This window comes from Typopeltis vanoorti, chromosome 20 (assembly GCF_054136105.1).
Source record: "Typopeltis vanoorti isolate ZY-2024b chromosome 20, IOZ_Tvanoo_1.0, whole genome shotgun sequence".
Lineage (NCBI taxonomy): Eukaryota > Metazoa > Arthropoda > Arachnida > Uropygi > Thelyphonidae > Typopeltis > Typopeltis vanoorti.
The window spans coordinates 43,272,315-43,290,752 of NC_143568.1; the positions used below are offsets into that span (position 1 = coordinate 43,272,315).

Consider the following 18,438-nt stretch of genomic DNA (forward strand, 5'->3'; position numbering starts at 1 on the left):
TAGTGTTACAAGAGGTATGAGTGAGTGTACGAATGACGTGTTGAAAACCGAAGAGAATGACCAAATAGTAATGAAAAAGACAGCACACTTACCTGGAGTTCTTCACAAAACAAAATGTGAGATTGAGTGGTTGGAGAAATGCATGTTGGATGACATAGAAGTGAAAGAAAGCAGAACATAAAAGAGCGAAAACATGAGAATGAAGAGCAAACAAAGTTTGCGCCTGAAAATATCTTCAGGACTGAATATAGTGTTGTACTAACTTACCTGGGTAAGTAGTGCAACTCGTAGCAAAGGTGGAACAAGATACCAACACTCCTAACCCAGTATCTCCCATAATGCAAAACACATTTCCTTGTGGATATGTATACTGTTATGCATTAAGGGATTGGCCACTACCCAGACTAGTTTCGACCTTTATTGAGGTCTCTTCAGTGAGAGCCAGGCCCAGAGATGGAGATACCAGGAAGAAGCAGTAGCAAGTCATCTTTACCTATGGGAGTTGCCAAAAGGTTTATCACCTTTTTTTTTTAAATTACTCTGGATTTAGAGAAAGATGTTGATTTTTTTTTTTTGTTTGCTCTCACTGGGATAAAGGATTAAACAAAATTCATTATAGTCTAACCTAGTGATAAATAAACTTTCAACATGAGAATGAAGATCAGATTTTGTATAGTGATTTACTAATAGGAGGAGTTCTTGAGGAGAGTGTGGCAAAATCATGTTTTCCTGGTGCTAAGGGCAGAGAATTAAGGTGAAAGATGTTTATTTTGGCTGGTAAAAATGATTTAGCAGGTGAAAAATGTGATATGCAGGAAGCCATGAAAGAGTTGCTACTGCATGCAAAAAAGAAGAGAGAAGGTAAAAGTTGTAAGTCTGTTGCCACAGTATGATAGAGGTGAGATGAGAGTGTAGTATGATTGCGAATGCATCAGTACACAGATTGTGCAGGAGTAATGGTCAAGTCTGATGGATGGAGGGATTTATATAAGGTGGAAGGTTTCATCTAAATGGATTTGTTGGAGGAGTCTTTGAGAAAGTGTTGTTCAGTGAGAGTTCAGAAGTGAACTCCGAAATTAAGTCAGAGAAATTAAGATGTTTAGGTGGAGATGCAGGTGAGTGTGGGTCCAGGTAATCCAGAGGTTAATAAGTGGGAGAGTGATCTCATAATGTGAAATATAGCACTCAAGTTCTTAATTTTAGTGAGCCAATTAACACCAGATGTAATGGAGGTTGTGAGATGAGGGGAGCATTGCAGTTTATGTATACTAATAACAGAAGTATTTGAAATAAGAGCAAAGAGTTTTTGGCACTGGTTAGTACAACTTGGCCAAAAGTTATAGGCATTAGTAAGACATGGTCTACAGAGGATGGTATAGTCACAGGAATAGAATGCAAAGAATGTATTCTACTTCAGAGATGAAACAATGGGGGGGGGGATGTTAACGACTGTAGAGGAATTAAAGCCAAAGGGAGTAGAAGTACATCAGGACACAGGGATTCAGACAGCAGTTCAATTGAGGCTATATGGTGTGAAAGGTCAACAGGACTAAATACATAATTGGTTGCTGCTATAATCCAGGGGATATAAGGGAGAATGTAGTTGATATGCACTCACAAATTAGCATGAGTACAGGTCAAGTAATTATTATAGATTTTAACTATCGGAACAGAAGGAACAGTCGCAGGCAGGGAAGGAAATTGAATTTATACAACTTCTGAGAGAATTACATGAGGTAGAATCTGATCATTGCATCAGAGAATTTCACAATAACAAATCTAGCTACTCTACCTCTGCTTGGACAAAGTGATCATGTAGTCTTAAACTCAGAAATTTCCAGACATGAAGAATTTTCAGTTAAGAAGGGATTAATATGGAATTACAAAGCAGGCAATTATACCAAGCTGAGGAGTCAGTTCTCAGCAGTGCCACAGCATAAGAATTTAGAAAGAAGAGATGGTGGTGGTGCATGGGAGGTGGTCAAGGAGTGTTTGAATAAATCAGCACCAGAATATATACCCACAGTCAGCAGGAGTTATTGATGAATAGCATCATTAAGCAGGAGATGAACACAAAGAAAAGGTTGTGGAGTAATTATAAAGAAAAAGGTGACGGGCATGTGCATGAGCCGTACAAGGCACAAGCAAGAATGCTCATGGGCATGCTGATCACCTTAGAAGGCTAGGTGATGAGGCCAAAAGAAAATCCTAAAGAGTTTTCTTTCACTATGTAGTAGGTAAAAGGAGGAATGACTTTAATAAGGGCTGATGGTGGGGAGGTAACAGAACCAAGCAAAATAGCTGAATTACTGAGTAAGCATTTTGCAAGGATGTACCATCTTGGTGGTGACAGTGAAATATCAGATATGACATTGGCTGATAAAAGAATAGAGGTTGAAGAAATGGAGGTACTTAAAATATTGCAGAACCTCAATATGAACAGCCATCAGATTAGATGGCATATTGGCCTGTATTACAAGAATGTACAAGGAAATTATTTGCTCCTCTTACAAAGGGTCAGTTGCCTTGGACTCAGTAGGAAAGGTCCCAATGGAGTGGAAAGAGGGCAAAGTAGTCCAACTTCATAAAGGAGGCTCCAAGACACAAGTAGTAAATTATAAGCGAATCAGCATCTCAGGAGTGGTGGCTGTTTAAAGTATTGGAGAAATTTATGAAAGACAGAATTCAGGACTGGGTGGATAGGAATATGGCAATCTATAAGGGAGAACCCGGTTCTGTGAAGGATAGGTCTTGCAATAGTAATTTGCTTACATTTTTATGATAAAATGACAGTGGAGCTGAATAAGAGAAATGGCTACTCAGTGATATTGCTAGACTTTGCAAAAGCATTTGACAGAACTGCTACTGCATAAATTGGAGCAAATGAGGATTGATGTGAATCTGGTGATTTGAATTAGAGGGTGACAAATGAAGAGATATGAAAAGAGCGGTTTATGGAGGAGATGAGTCCAAGAAAAGGCAAATGACCAGTGGTGACCACAGGGCTCAGTATTTGATCCTCTGTTGTTTAATCTGTATATCAATGATATAGGAAATGATTTGTCAGGAAATATTCAATGGTTTGTTGATGATGCTAAACTGGGAAAAGCAATGATAAATGAAGGTGATGCAGAGATCCTGCAGAAAAACTTAAATTGACTAACAGCATGGGCAAATGTAAATGGCTACTAGTTTCATGTGGCCAATTGTAAGTGATACACTTTGGAAAGAAATGAACTGCAGGACACTGATGAAGTCAGGGATTTAGGCATGATTGTGGAGAGGGAGTTGAAGTTTAGAGAGCATCTTGTGAAGGTAACCAAACCAGCACATCAAATTATGTGGTTTTCAAGAACACACTAACAAGCATTGTTCACCTATATAAGGCTTTAATATGGCCATATCTGGACTCCTGGATTCAGTGAGGATGAAGAAGTGGTATAGGACATCCAAAAGAGAGTGATAGAGATTGTGGCAGGTTTATGGAATGCTCCCTAGGAGAATAGATCGATGGTCTATGGGTTTCAAAAATTAGTTGATATGAAAGAAAAAAAAAGAAGACATAATAGAAGTATTTAACTTTTTAGGGGTGCTTAAGAGTCAAAACTGTATAACTGAGAGGAAACTTCCACACAGCCTTTGAAGGAATGGGGAGAACTGACCAGGGCTTCTGTACTAATGTTCAATCACCGCCTTGATTGAACAGGGTGCCTTATGGTGCACCCTGTTAGATATCTACTTGGATACTGAACAAACAGGGATGGGCTGGCAATTTGCCATTTAGCCAACCAAATTGTATTCTTACTGGCTTAAACTACAATATAAAATGATGGTACAACATGACAGAATTTCATTCCGGCTAGGGCATCACCCCATTAAACAAAGTACCTGTTGTTGTCGCCAGGGAACCAGGGTGAATAGCGAAAAGTCAGCTGGAAAAAATCCTAAAACACATCCCAACTCAGCATCACCAGAATTCAACATTGGCACTATCAACATAAGAAGCCTGAATGGCAAAGAAATGGAGATAGCTGAGGAATTGGATAAGTACCAGATCAACAGAATAGCGGTGATAAACAAAAAAGACAAAATTCATGACTTATTTTTCACGGTATTAACACCACCACACACACTTTTATCAGAAAGATGTGATAAAAGTGTGTGTGGTGTTGTTAATACCGTGAAAAATAAGTCATGAATAACCATCAACGCCTAAGCTTATCTGTTAGAAAAAAGACAAAAACTGGTGAGATCTTTCTAAGCAATAAATACAGCATGTTATATTCAGGCAATGACAATCAAGAAAAAGGAGTAGCCATAGTATTCAACACTAAATATGATTCTAATCTTCTTGAATGGCAGACAATATGAAGTAGAGTGATGTGGGCAAATATCAGAATGGGGAACTGGACAAATTTATGCCTATGGTCCCACAGAAGGTTCTACTAAGATAGAAGTGGAGGAATTTTTTGAGGCTTTAGAGAATGCAACTGATGAAAAGGAAAAGTTGGTCCTTATTGGGGATCTCAATAGCAGAGTAGGAAATGATTGTCAGACATACAAAAATATTTTGGGAATAAATAGGAGAAAAGAGCAAAGCAAAAAAAGCAAAGCGCAAACAAAGGTGGACCAAGCACTCATCACTTCTTGTCTTACTATCTCCCATAATGCAAAGCACATCTCCTTGCAGACAAATATAATGCTATGCATTAAGGGAAGGGCCACTATGCAGAAAAGTTTTGACCTTTATTGAGGCCTCATCAGTGGGAGCCACACCCAGAGGTGGTGATACCAAGGTGGAAGCAATGGAGATGTCATATTTACCTATACAAGTTGCCAAAAGGTGTCTCACCTTATTATTAAATTACTCTGGATTTAGAGAAAGATGTTGGAAGTTTTTTCCAACTTGGTTAGACTATAATAAATTTAGTTTAATCCTTTATCCAAGTGTAAGCAAACACAGTTTGCACCTGAAGTATCTTCAGGACTGAGGCAACTCGTGGTAAAGGTGAACCAAGCTCTCATTACTCTTTACCACAAGTTGCAATGTGCTTTGCATTATGGGATACTAAGGAAAATTGCAAATTACAACAAGCAGTGATAGCACAGTGGAAAAAACACTCAACAGGCCTACAGTCAGGAATACATATCCATACTTGAATAGAAAAAGCCATCAAAGGCTTGAAATGTGGAAAGGCAGCAGGAGTAGATGATATTCGACCAGAAATGCTGAAGTATGGTGGTATAAAAGTTACAGTGGCTGCACTGCATAGTTCAGAAGGCCTGGACAGAAGGACGAATTCCAGATGATTGGAGTAGAGCTCTCATAGTACCCATAAAGGGAAATAAAACTGAACTCGAGAATTACAGAGATATTTCCCTACTGAGTGTTCTTATCTACTGATAAGTTACATGCAGGTATACTTGAGAAACAGTTGAGAAGAATTGTGGAAGAAAAGCTTGGTGAAGAACAAGCTGGATTCAGGCCAAATAGAGGCTGTCAGGAACAGATTTTCACTTTATGACAAATATTGAAAAAATCATGGGAATATAACAAAGATCTGTATTTAAGTTTTGTAGATCTGTAAAAGGCATATGACAAGGCGCCAAGAGAAAAACTATTCAAAATGCTACAGTTGTATGGTGTCAATGGGACACAATATCAAGAAATACTTAGTCTTTGAGTTGTAAGCCAGCAGTTAGAATTGAAGTAGAGGAAGATGGTTTAATGTTTAATACGGTGCCAGAAAATGATGTACATTATCCCCCTCTGTTATTAATTATCTATATGGATCATATTATGAAGGAAATTGGCATTAAACTTGATATCAAAATTAGAGATGTTAATGTCAGCTCTTTGCGTTATGCAGATGTTATACTTCTAAATAAATCCGCTACAAGTCTGCAAGATTCCCTGAATAAATTGAATAACTGTTGTGATAGGTATGGCATGAAGGTCAGCAATAACAAGACAAAGACAATGAAAATAGGCAGAAGCATTGAAAATATTATCTGCATTGTGAATGGAGAACCTATAGAACAAGTAAAACATTTTTAGTGAAGATTGTAAATTGAATATGGAAATCAACAAAGCTGGTATGGTAGGAAGTCAACTGAATAAATTTATATGGAATAAGAGAGAAATTAGCCATATACAAGACTGTGTTCAAACCAATTTTAACTTATGGATCTGAGAGCTGGGTCAGAAATAAAACTTGACAAAAGGATAGAGACCGCAGATATGAGAGTCCTGAGAAAGATTAGGGCATGAAAAGATGGCGTCAATGGCAGTATGATATTAAAAACGTGGATATTAGGAAAGAACTTGACATTTTTAGCATCCAGGAATGTGTTAGCAGATGTAATCTCAGGTGGTATGGTCACTTAAACAGAATCGAAGAGAAAAGATTAGCAAAACAAGTGTTCTCTGCCAGGTTGGCAGGAAAAAAAAGATCCAGAGAAAAACCAAGATATAAGTGGACTGATATGGTAAAAAAGTGCTTTAGAAGATAGAAATAAAGATCTGATAATGTTGGAGACTTGACAGGTAACAGATTGATTTGGAGGAAAATTGTAGATAGGAAGTTAGTAATGATGTAAGTTTTTCATGTAGTGCTATCATAACCTGTACATCCCTTGAAGGTACATGTCAGGAATTTGATGGTGATGATAAAGGGGTTTTATAGGATTGACACTGAAGACTTTTCAGTAAATAGTAAGAAAAGAGAGAACAAGGGGTTGTAGTAAAAATTGTGTAAGAGTGTGGGTAGCAAGAGTGTTAGGACTAGACTATTTTACTTAGAGGGTGATGAACAGGTGGAATGGGTTGCCAGAGGTGGTGGTGGTGTGTGCTTCATTAGTGAATGAGTTTAAGTCGAGATGTGATTGGTACTTTTTCTTCTTCAACCTTCTGGTTCTGTCCACTGCTGGAAAACTCTGTTTTCTGCCTCTCCCATCCATCTCACTCCTGTAATTTGTTCCAGTTCATCTCTCCGTCTTCCTCTGTCTTGCTCCATCTATTGGTCTCCACTCTGTTGTTTTTCTAGTCCATCTCCAGTCACTGCATCTGGCAATATGGCCAGCCAATCTCCACTTAGCCTGTTTAATTTATTTTTATTTTACAATATCCATGACACTTGTTTGAGATCTTATCCAGATATTTGTCTTCCTATCTCTTAATGTTATATTTTTAGCATACTTCTTTCCATGCGATGTTCTGTTGTTCTCAGCTTTTTGTTTAGGGCTTCTGTTCAAATCCATGTTTCTCCTCCATATGTTAGGACAAGAAGTATGCACTGGTCGAAATTTTTAGACTGATAGGGATCTCACTTCTGAATATGTCTCTCATTTTCCCATAAGCCATCCATCCAAGGTGAATTCTTCGTTCAATTTATTTTCTTTGGCACTCCTCAAAGGATAACAATTGGCCCAAATATACATATGAAGTAACTTGTTCTATTTCATGTTTTCAACTTTGATAGTTCTATGGTTTATGTATTTATTCATCATTTTTGTTTTTCCTCTATTTATTTTTAATCCAATTTCTCTGGAGGCTTCATTTAGCTGATTTAGCCTTTCTCCATTTATGTTTATTCCTTTTGTTTCCCAATCAAGACTTCTAAAGACTTCCTCTAGTGCAGCTGTAAATAATTTGGAAGATATGGTGTTGCCTTGCCGGATGCCTTTTTGTATTGGGAATTTTCACTGTTTTTATATAATTTAATTACAGAAGTTGCATTATTGTAAATATGTTTTAGTGTTTCAATATATGGTTTCTCAGTTCCCTGGGTTTCATAGTCTATATAGGCCACACATAAGGGTTTATTGTATTCAATTGATTTTTCGATGAGCTGTCTTAATGTGAGAATATGGTCCAAAGTATTGTAATTCTTTATAAATCCTGCTTGTTCGCAGAATTGCATTCCCTCTAGTTTAGATTTTATTCTACTATTTATAATTTTTGTGAAAACTTTATATATATTGGGGAGTAGGCTTATAGGTCTGCAGTTTTAAATTTCTTCCTTATTGCCCTTTTTAAAAATTAATATTAGAAGTGAATTGTTCCAATTTTTTGGAATTTTTCTCTGTTTTAAGCATTTATTGAAGAGTTTAGTCAGCTGTTTGATGGCATTGATTCCTCCCAGTTTTAAGAAGTCTACCATAATTCCATCTTCTCCTGGGACCTTTCCATTCTTCATTTCCCACAGTGCCATTTCCACTTCACCTTGTAAGATCTCAGGGGCATCATGTTCTTCCTCACTCGAGTTATCCATAGATGATTCTTGGATGTCCCGGTCTTTGTCTTCATAGAGTTCAGTATAAAATTTCTGAATTCTTTTGATTATTGCATCTCTATTTTTTTATAAGTTCACCATTTTTTCCTCTTACAGCAGCTAATTCCTTTGTTCCAACTGATAATGTTCGTCTTAGGACCTTCATATTACTATTGTTTCTTTAATTTCTGTAGTATTATACGATAGAATGGGGAACTGGACAATGAGACTTATTTGTGCCTATGGTCCCACAGAAGGTTCTACTAAGGTAGGAGGAATTTTTTGAGGCTTTAGAAAAAGCAACTGACATAATGAAAAAGGAAAAGTTGGTCCTTGTTGGGGATCTAAATAGCAGAGTAGGAAATGATTGTGAGACATACAAAAATATTTTGGAAAAATTTGGAGAAAAGAGCAAAGCTAATAATAATAATAATGGCAAATATCAGTTGGATTTCTGCTCAGGACATGGACTGGTTATTACTAACACCATGTTCCAATATAAAAATGTGCACAAATTCACATGGAGAGAAGAGGCTAGGAATAAGAAAAGTCTCATAGACTATGTTACTGTTGATAGTGATGTTATCTCCTTAGAGCAGGACACCAGAGTGTACAGAGGATTTGAAATTAGAAGTGATCAATATTTGGTCTTGAGCAGGATAAAATTGAATTTCATACTGAAAAGAATAACACGTAAGAAAGATTTAAAGCAAATAAAAGTTGAGCAGTTCTCAGATGTGAACTGTAGACTAAAATACACAAAGATTATAGAAGAAAAAATGAAAGAGTTTGAGAACAGGAACCAAACCTTGGAGATTCAGTGGCAAACTCTGAAGAAAACATTGATTGATTCTGCCAGAGAGGCATGTGGTGAGGTTGTGTGCAAGGATCAAAATCAGAACTCCCTGGTGAACACAGGAAGTTAAAGAGTCAGTGAAGGAAAAGAAGAAAGCATATCAAAAGTTACTGTCAAATAAGTCAGCTTGTGCTCTTAGAGAATATAGAGACAAATGCAAGAATGCTAAAGAAAACTCATGAGAGGACTTTGGCAAGAATATAGAAAATAAATATCAAGAAGGTGGGAAAATATTCTCGAGGTGGTTGAAGAAGCTTAGGAATGAGGATAGAGTGAAATTGATTCTGCCAGAGAGGCATGTGGTGAGGTTGTGTGCAAGGATCAAAATCAGAACTCCCTGGTGAACACAGGAAGTTAAAGAGTCACTGAAGGAAAAGAAGAAAGCATATCAAAAGTTCCTGTCAAATAAGTCAGCTTATGCTCTTAGAGAATATAGAGACAAATGCAAGAATGCTAAACAAAAGTCATGAGAGAACTTTGGCAAGAATATAGAAAATAAATATCAAGAAGGTGGGAAAATATTCTCGAGGTGGTTGAAGAAGCTTAGGAATGAGGATAGAGTGCTGTAAAAGGAGTTAGAGATGATAAAGGTGACATGAAAACAGTAGAAAAAGATATCCTTGACGTATGGAGTAATTACTTTGAAAAACTGCTAAATGAAACAAGCAGTGATGACAGCACAGTGGTAAAAAACACTGACAAGGCATGCAGTCAGGAATACATATCCATACTTGAAGTAGAAAAAGCCACCAAAGGCTTGAAATGTGGAAAGGCAGCAGGAGTAGATGATATTCGACCAGAAATGCTAAAGTATAGTGGTATAAGAGTCTTACTGTTGCTGCACTGCATAGTTCAGAAAGCCGGGACAGAGGGACACATTCCCGATGACTGGAGTAGAGCTCTCATAGTACCCATATATAAAAAGGGAAATAAAACTGAATGTGAGAATTAGAGAGATATTTCCCTACTGAGTGTTCCTGGCAAGATCTATGAAAGTATACTTGAGAAACGGATGAGAAGAATTGTGGAAGAAAAGCTTGGTGAAGAACAAGCTGGATTCAGGCCAAATAGAGGCTGTCAGGATCAGATCTTCACTTTACGACAAACACTCGAGAAAGCATGGGAATATAACAAAGATCTGTATTTAAGTTTTGTCGATTTGGAAAAGGCATATGACAAGGTGCCATGAGAGAAGCTATTCAATATGCTACAGTTATATGGTGTCATTGGGACATTATATCAGGCAATACTTAGTTTTTATTTGAGTTGTAAGTCAGCAGTTAGAAATGAAGAAAGTACAGGAAGATGGTTTAATGTTAAATCTGGTGTGAGACAAGAAGGTACATTATCCCCTTTGTTATTCATTATCTATATGGATCACATTATGAAGGAAAGTGGCATTAAACATGATATCAAAATTGGAGATGTTAATGTCAGTTCTTTGCTTTATGCGGATGATGTTATATTTCTAAATAAATCTGCTACAAGTCTGCAAGATTCTCTGACTAAATTGAATAACTGTTGTAATAGATTATGATATGAAGGTCAGCATTAAAATGACAAAGACAATGAAAATACATACAATTGTTGAAAATATCAACTGTGTTGTGAATGGAGAACCTGTGGAACAAGTAAAACATTTCATCACTTAGGCACAATTTTTACTGAAGATGGCAAATTAAATATAGAAATAGACAACAGAATCAGCAAAGCTGGTATGGTGGGAAGTCAATTGAATAAATTCATATGGAATAAGAGAGAAATTAGTCGGAACACTAAATTAGCTGTATACAAGACAGTGTTCAAACCAGTTTTAACTTATGGATCCGAGAGCTGGGTCAGAAGTAAAACACTTGACCAAAGACTAGAGAACGCAGATATGAGAGTCCTGAGAAAGATTATAGGCATCAATGAACATCAATGAACAGATGGCATCAATGGCAATATCATATTAAAAACGAGGATATTAGGAAAGAACTTGACATTGTCAGCATCCAGGAATGTGTTAGCAGAGAGCCGTAGCAGATCGCCACATAAGCATGGTCATTCTCCAAGACGTAGATCACGCTCTAGAGATAGAGAACGCGAAAGGGAGAGACATAGACATCGAAGTAGATTGAGAGAAAGAGAACGTGTTAGCAGAGCTAATCTCAGGAGGTATGGTCACTTAAACAGAATGGGCGAAGAAAGATTAGCAAAACAAGTGTTCTCTGCCAGGTTGGTAGGAAAATGACCCAGAGGAAGACCAAGATATAGGTGGATTGATACGGTACGAAGTGCCTTAGACGATAGTAATATAAGATCTGATAAAGTTGGAGTCTTGACATGTAACAGACTGATTTGGAGGAAAATTGTAGATAGGAAGTTAGTAATGATGTAATTTTTTTCATGTAGTACTATCATATCCTGTATACCACTTGAGGGTACATGGCAGGAATTTGATGATGATGATTATACGATCTAAGTTCATGTTCCATCCTTTTACGTATAGTTTTACAAATTTCAGCATATTCTATTTTATTGGTGTCATTCAAATCTCTTCTTTTCTTCCTCAGATCTAAGGTTTCCTGTCTTAGTTTTTCCTCTCCTTGGTGCCTTTTTACACCTCCTATTTCTAGTGCACAATTCAAGATAGATTTTGTTAATAGTTCATTAGCATCATCGATGGTAGTAGCTTTTTTTAGTTCATTTTTGAGTGATTCTCTATAACAGCTTTTATTGTGGTAGAGGTTTTGTAGATTCACTAAATTGGACTTTTTTCTTATGAACTTATTCCGTTCCCATTTTTTGTTGATCCATACTTTTGCCCTTACTAGTCTGTGGTCAATTCCTGTGTTAAATCTATTAAGCACTTCGGTATTATTTATTATATATCTTCTGTTGGAGAGGATGAAGTCTATTTCATCGTAAGTTTGTCCATTTAGGCTTCTCCAAGTCCATTTTCGGTTGATTTTCTTCTTTAAAAAGCTGTTCATAATAAAGAGGTTATTTTCCTCGGCAAATTCAATAAGTCTTTCTCCTCTTTCATTCCTCTGTCCAAATCCAAATTTACCGATACAGTTCAGATGGTCATTTCTGCTTCCAATTTTGGCATTAAAGTCACCCATTATAATTATGTAGAATTCTTTAGAATTATTTCATGTGGATTCTAATGTTTCATAGAAATCTTCTATCTCTTCATCTGGATGGTATCTTTTATTTATGAAGAGACTTAGTTCAGCTATTCTTGATGTTATTTTATTTACAAACAGGACATTGTCCTTGATTGTTTTATTTATTAGGCCTACACCACCAGTTGAGTTTCTGTCACATTCATAATGGTAGAGTAGATGTCCATCTTTTAATCGCATGAGAGTTTCTTCGTTCCTTCTTATCTCTGAAAGGCCCACAACGTCCCATTTTATATGTTCCAATTCCTTCATCAGGTCTTCCAATCTATCATCATCCTGTAGAGATATGCAGTTTTATGTTCCTACTAATATCCTTTTATCATTGTGCACTGAAGGTGTGATTGGTGTAGCGGTGATTGGTTCACTGTGTGAATAATGGATACCCCACGATGAGAATTCTAACTTCATGCAGATAACTGTTGTATAACAGTAGTTCGTAACCTTTTTACTGGCCCCCACCCCAGAGAACTTAATTTACATTCTTGTACCCACTTGAAAAATGTGTTTTTTATTCATTAGAAAATAAAATGTATTGCAAAACAATTTATTGAAAAATGCATATACATATATATGTATCAAAATAACATATCAATTTTTAGTGAGAAATTTGTTGTTGCTTTTTCATAATAATATTTTGAAAGCGAGGTTACTTTTTCGAAAGGGCTAAACGCTTATAATCACTTGCATTTAAGTGATTTTGTGTTTTTGTTTTTATGTGCAAAAGTGATGAAAATCCCATTTCGCAAAGATAGGTGGTAGCAAATGGTAAAAGGGTCTGCAATGCTGGCTTCACCAGTTATGGAAACATCTTAAAATTCCTGACCTTTACCCTCAAAGGGTGTACAGGATATGATAGTACTATATGAAAAATTTACACCATTATTAACTTCCTACCTACAATTTTCTGCCAAATCAATCTGTTACCTGTCAAAGCTACAACATTGTCAGATCTTATATTTATATATATCTATCTCCTAAGGCACTTTTTACCATATCAATCCACCTACATCTTGGTCTTCCTCAGGGTCATTTTCCTGCCAATCTGGCAGAGAACACTTGTTTGGCTAATCTTTCCTCACCCATTCTGTTTAAGTGACCATATCACCTGAGATTAGCTCTGCTAACGCATTCCTGGATGCTGACAATGTCAAGTTCTTTCCTATTATCCTCATTTTTAATATGATATTGCCATTGATGCCATCTGTTTATGCCCCTAATCTTTCTCAGGACTCTAATATCTGCGGTCTCTAGTCTTTGGTCAAGTGTTTTACTTCTGACCCAGCTCTCAGATCCATAAGTTAAAATTGGTTTGAACACTGTCTTGTATATAGCTAATTTAGTGTTTTGACTAATTTCTCTCTTATTCCATATAAATTTATTCCTACCATACCAGCTTTGTTGATTCTGTTGTCTATTTCCATATTTAATTTACCATCTTCACTAAAAATTGTGCCTAAGTAGCTGAAATGTTTTACTTGTTCTATAAGTTCTCCATTCACAACACAGTTGACATTTTCAACAATTCTACCTATTTTCATTGTCTTTGTCATTTTAATGCTGACCTTCATACCATATCTATTACAACAATTATTCAATTTAGTCAGGGAATCTTGCAGACTAGTAGAGGATTTATTTAGAAGTATAACATCATCTGCTTAAAGCAAAGAGCTGACATTAACATCTGCAATTCTGATATCATGTTTAATACCACTTTCCTTCATAATGTGATCCATATAGATAATGAATAACAGAGGTGATAATGTGCATCCTTGTCTGACACCAGATTTAACATTAAACCATCTCCCTGTATTTCCTTCAATTCTAACTGCTGACTCACAACTCAAATAAAAACTAAGTATTGCTTGATATAATAATCCACTGACACCATACAACTGTAGCATTTTGAAGAGGCTTCTCAATATAGCTTCTTCTTGGCACCTTGTCATATGCCTTTACCAGATCGACAAAACTTAAATACAGATCTTTGTTATATTCCCATGTAGCGTATTGAATAGCTTCTCTCATGGCACCTTGTGATATGCGTTTTCAAGATCTACAAAACTTAAATATGGATCTTTGTTATATTCCCATGACTTTTCAACTATTTTTCATAAAGTGAATATCCGATCCTGAGAGCCTCTATTTGGCATGAATCCAGCTTGTTCCTCACCGATTTTCTCAACCATTTCTCAAGTCTACTGGCATAAATCTTACCAGGAACTATTAGTAAAGAAATACCTCTGTAATTCTCACAATCAGTTTTATTTTCCTTTTTATATATGGATACTATGAGAGCGCTACTCCAATCATCTGGAATTCGTCCTCCTGTCCAGGCCCTCTGAACTATGCAGTGTAGCCGCTGTCAAACTTTTATACTTCCATACTTGCGCGTTTCTGGTCTGATATCATCTACATTCCTTCTATTACAGGAAAATTTTCCCTCCCGATATCACAGTGCTCATTGCATGTGTAGTACCTTCAGGCTATTTTGTGTGGCAAAACACTTTCTATGTACAAAAAGAAGGCACAGCTATGGGCTCACCAATTGCTAACTTTTACATGGAACATTTTGAGCAACGTGCTCTAGATTCTTCTCCTTTAAAATCCAGTATGATTTAGATACATTCAAGATATTTTTGCTATCTGGTCCCCATGACCACAAGAAACTAGACACTTTCCTTAGCCACATAAACAAACAACACAAAAGCATACAATTCATAATTGAGATTGAAAAGCAGAACACACTTCTGTTTCTAGATACACATCACATGACATGACTTCCTTCTGGCAGTCTTTCCATCACTGTTTGCTGGAAAGCAATACATACTGGCCAATATATACACAAAAACTCCTACCACCATTTCTGCATGGTCCCTCTGCATGAAGATGTATTTTTTTATGTTGGAAAATAATGAAAATAAAACTTAATATATACAGTTGACCCTTGAAGAGTGTGGATTTGAACTGCGCGGTTCCACTTACATGCAGTTTTTTTTTTTTGAATAAATATATTGGAAATTTGTGACAATTAAAAAAAACCTCATAGACAAACAGATATGCGGTTCGTCTGTGAATATTGAAAAAATTAAGAAATGGTTAGGTATGTTATGAATGCATAAAATATATGTCAACACTAGTCTATTTTATCATTTACTACCATGAAGTATACACAAACCTATTATAAAACGTTTAAATTTATGAAGACTTATGCACACAAACGCTTACAGACCATACATGGTTATTTGCAGTCGAGAGAAATATAAAAAACGTCAAGATGCAATATTAAATCATAACCGCATAAAATTAAATTATTAATTAGTGTATAAAAATTTTATAACGATTCCTTCATTAGTGTATAGGCTAGGCTACTGTGAAGCAATCGTACTGTTTGCACTAGGCTACCATAAAACAATCATATTGCTGCTTTTTCATTATCAATGTGTGAATCATTATATCTGTAAATAAATATAATTTTTTTTTCACATTATCTTTTCATTTTTGATGTCTAGTATTAGTAATATGTATAACATCTACAGTGATTTGTATCATTAAGACAATACTAATATAGGTACTGACAGACATACAATTCATCTTGTAAACAGATTACATGAACTTGTGGTATCGATAAATACAGCATCATCATCATCAAATTCCTGATATATATATATACCCTCAAGGGGTATACAGGATAGGATAGTACTACATGAAAAATTTACATTATTCTTAACTTCATATCTACAATTTTCCTCCAAATCAGTCTGTTAAATGTCAAGACTCCAATATTATCAGTTCTTATATTTCTGTCTTCTAAGGCACTTTTTACTGTATCAGTCCACCTATATCTTGGTCTTCTTCTGGGTCTTTTTCCTGCCAACCTGGCAGAGAACACGTGTTTTGCTAATCTTTCCTCTCCCATTCTGCTTAAGTGACCATACCACCTGAGATTAACTCCTCTGCTAATGCATTCCTGGATGCTGACAATATCAAATTCTTTCCTAATATCCTCATTTTCAATATGATATTGCCATTGATACCATCTGTTCATGCCCCTAATCTTTCTCCGGACTCTCATATCTGTGGTCTCTAGTCTTTGGTCAAATGTTTTACTTCTAACCCAGCTCTCAGATCCATAAGTTAACATTGGTTTAAACACTGTTTGTATACAGCTAATTTAGTGTTTTGGCTAATTTTTCTCTAATTCCATATAAATTTATTCAGTTGATTTCCTACCATACCAGCTTTGTTGATTCTGTTGTATATTTCTATCTTACCATCTTCACTAAAATCCTTGCCTAAGTAGCTGAAATGTTTTACTTATTCTTTAAGTTCTCCATTCACAATGCAGTTGATATTTTCAATGTTTCTGCCTATTTTCATTATCTTTATCTTTTTAATGCTGACCTTCAATACCATATCTATTACAACAGTTATTCAATTTAGTCAGGGAATCTTGCACACTTGTAGTGGATTTATTTAGAAGTATAACATCATCTGCATAAAACAAAGGGATGAGATTAACACCCCCAATTTTGATCAGGTTTAATACCACTTTCCTTCATAATGTGATCCATATAGATAATGAATAAGAGATGGGATAATGTACATCCTTGTGTGACACCAGATTTAACATTAAGCCATCTTCCTGTACTTCCTTCAATTCTAACTGCTGACTTACAACTCAAATAAAGACTAAGTATTGCTTGATATAATGCCCCATTGACACCATACAACCGTAGCATTTGGAATAGCTTCTCTCTTGGCACTTCGTCATACACCTTTTCCAGATCTACAAAACAAAACTTAAATACAGATTTTTGTTATATTCCCATGATTTCTCAACTATCTGTTATAAAGTGAAAATCTGACAGCCTCTATTTGGCCTAAATCCAGCTTGTTCTTCACCAAGCTTCTCTTCTACAATCCCTCTCAACCGTTTCTGAGGTATATTTGCATATATCTTACCAGGTGCACTAAGTAATGAAATACCTCTGTAATTTTCACATTCAGTTGTATTTCCCTTTTAATATATGGGTACTATGAAAGGTCTACTCCAATCATCTGGAATTCATCTCTCTGTCTAGGTCTTCTGAACCATGCAGTGCAGCCAATGTACGACTTTTATACCTCCATACTTGAGCATTTCTGGTCGAGTATCATCTACTCCTGTTGGCTTTCCACATTTCAGTCTTTTTGATGGCTTTTTCTACTTCAAGTATGGATATGTATTCCTGACTGCATGCCTGGTCAATGTTTTTTACCGCTGTGATGTCATCACTGCTCGTTTCGTTTAGCAGTTTTTCTGCTCTCCAACCAACAGGTTGTGGATTTAATTCTATCATTGGGCATAAATGTTTGTGATTGTTTTTAAGTGGGAGATGATTTTCTTTAATAACATTTTTCTCTTAATAAGAGTTTCTCTAGAGAAAATCTTAAGAATTTTCCTAGCTTACTTTATTGTAAGAATACAGTATATAATACATACATACCCTACAAAATGTGTTAATCAACTGTTTGTTATCGGTAAAGCTTCGAGTCAACAGTAGGCTATTAGTAGTTAAGTTTTTTGGAGGTCAAAAGTTATATGCAGATTTTTGAACAATGCAGGGGAGGATTGCCACCCTTAACTCCTGCGTCGTTCAAGGGTCAAATGTATTTCAGTAATTTTATTCCTTGAGGAATGAAATCAGTAAAATATATATTGTTTATATATATATATACATATATATATATCAGAATATATATTGATTTAAATATTAAAAAAGGAGCTAGCTTAGTTGTCTCTTTGCAGCTGAATTTATCGATGCTGATGATCTGCAGACTAAAAGGAAAACCTACTAAGCTGCTGCTAACTTGCATATCAACTCTAAATAGCATTATGCTTCACAAAAATCATCCTTAGACCTTTATTTCAAAGGTCTGGGGATGATTTTTGTGAGTGAATGAGTTAAAAAACTGAGTTAGGAGACCATACAAACACCTAAGTTTGTGTTCAGTTTGAATAGAATGTAATAATAATTAGTTAGTGTTCAAAGCAGAAATTGAACAGATACTTATTATTAATATTATCCCTATTCTTGCAAAATTTTCCAAAAATAATTCTGTATGCTTGAGATATTCTGTTTTACTGTTTAGGTCTCCA

The 18,438-nt window shown here is 35.9% G+C and overlaps 1 protein-coding gene across 1 annotated transcript in view; it reads right to left on the reverse strand.

The window, feature by feature from the left end:
• rush (pleckstrin homology and FYVE domain containing family member rush hour) overlaps window positions 1-18,438 on the reverse strand; it is a 226,074-nt gene that overhangs the window by 5,453 nt on the left and 202,183 nt on the right. The gene's annotated exons all lie outside the window — the stretch shown is intronic.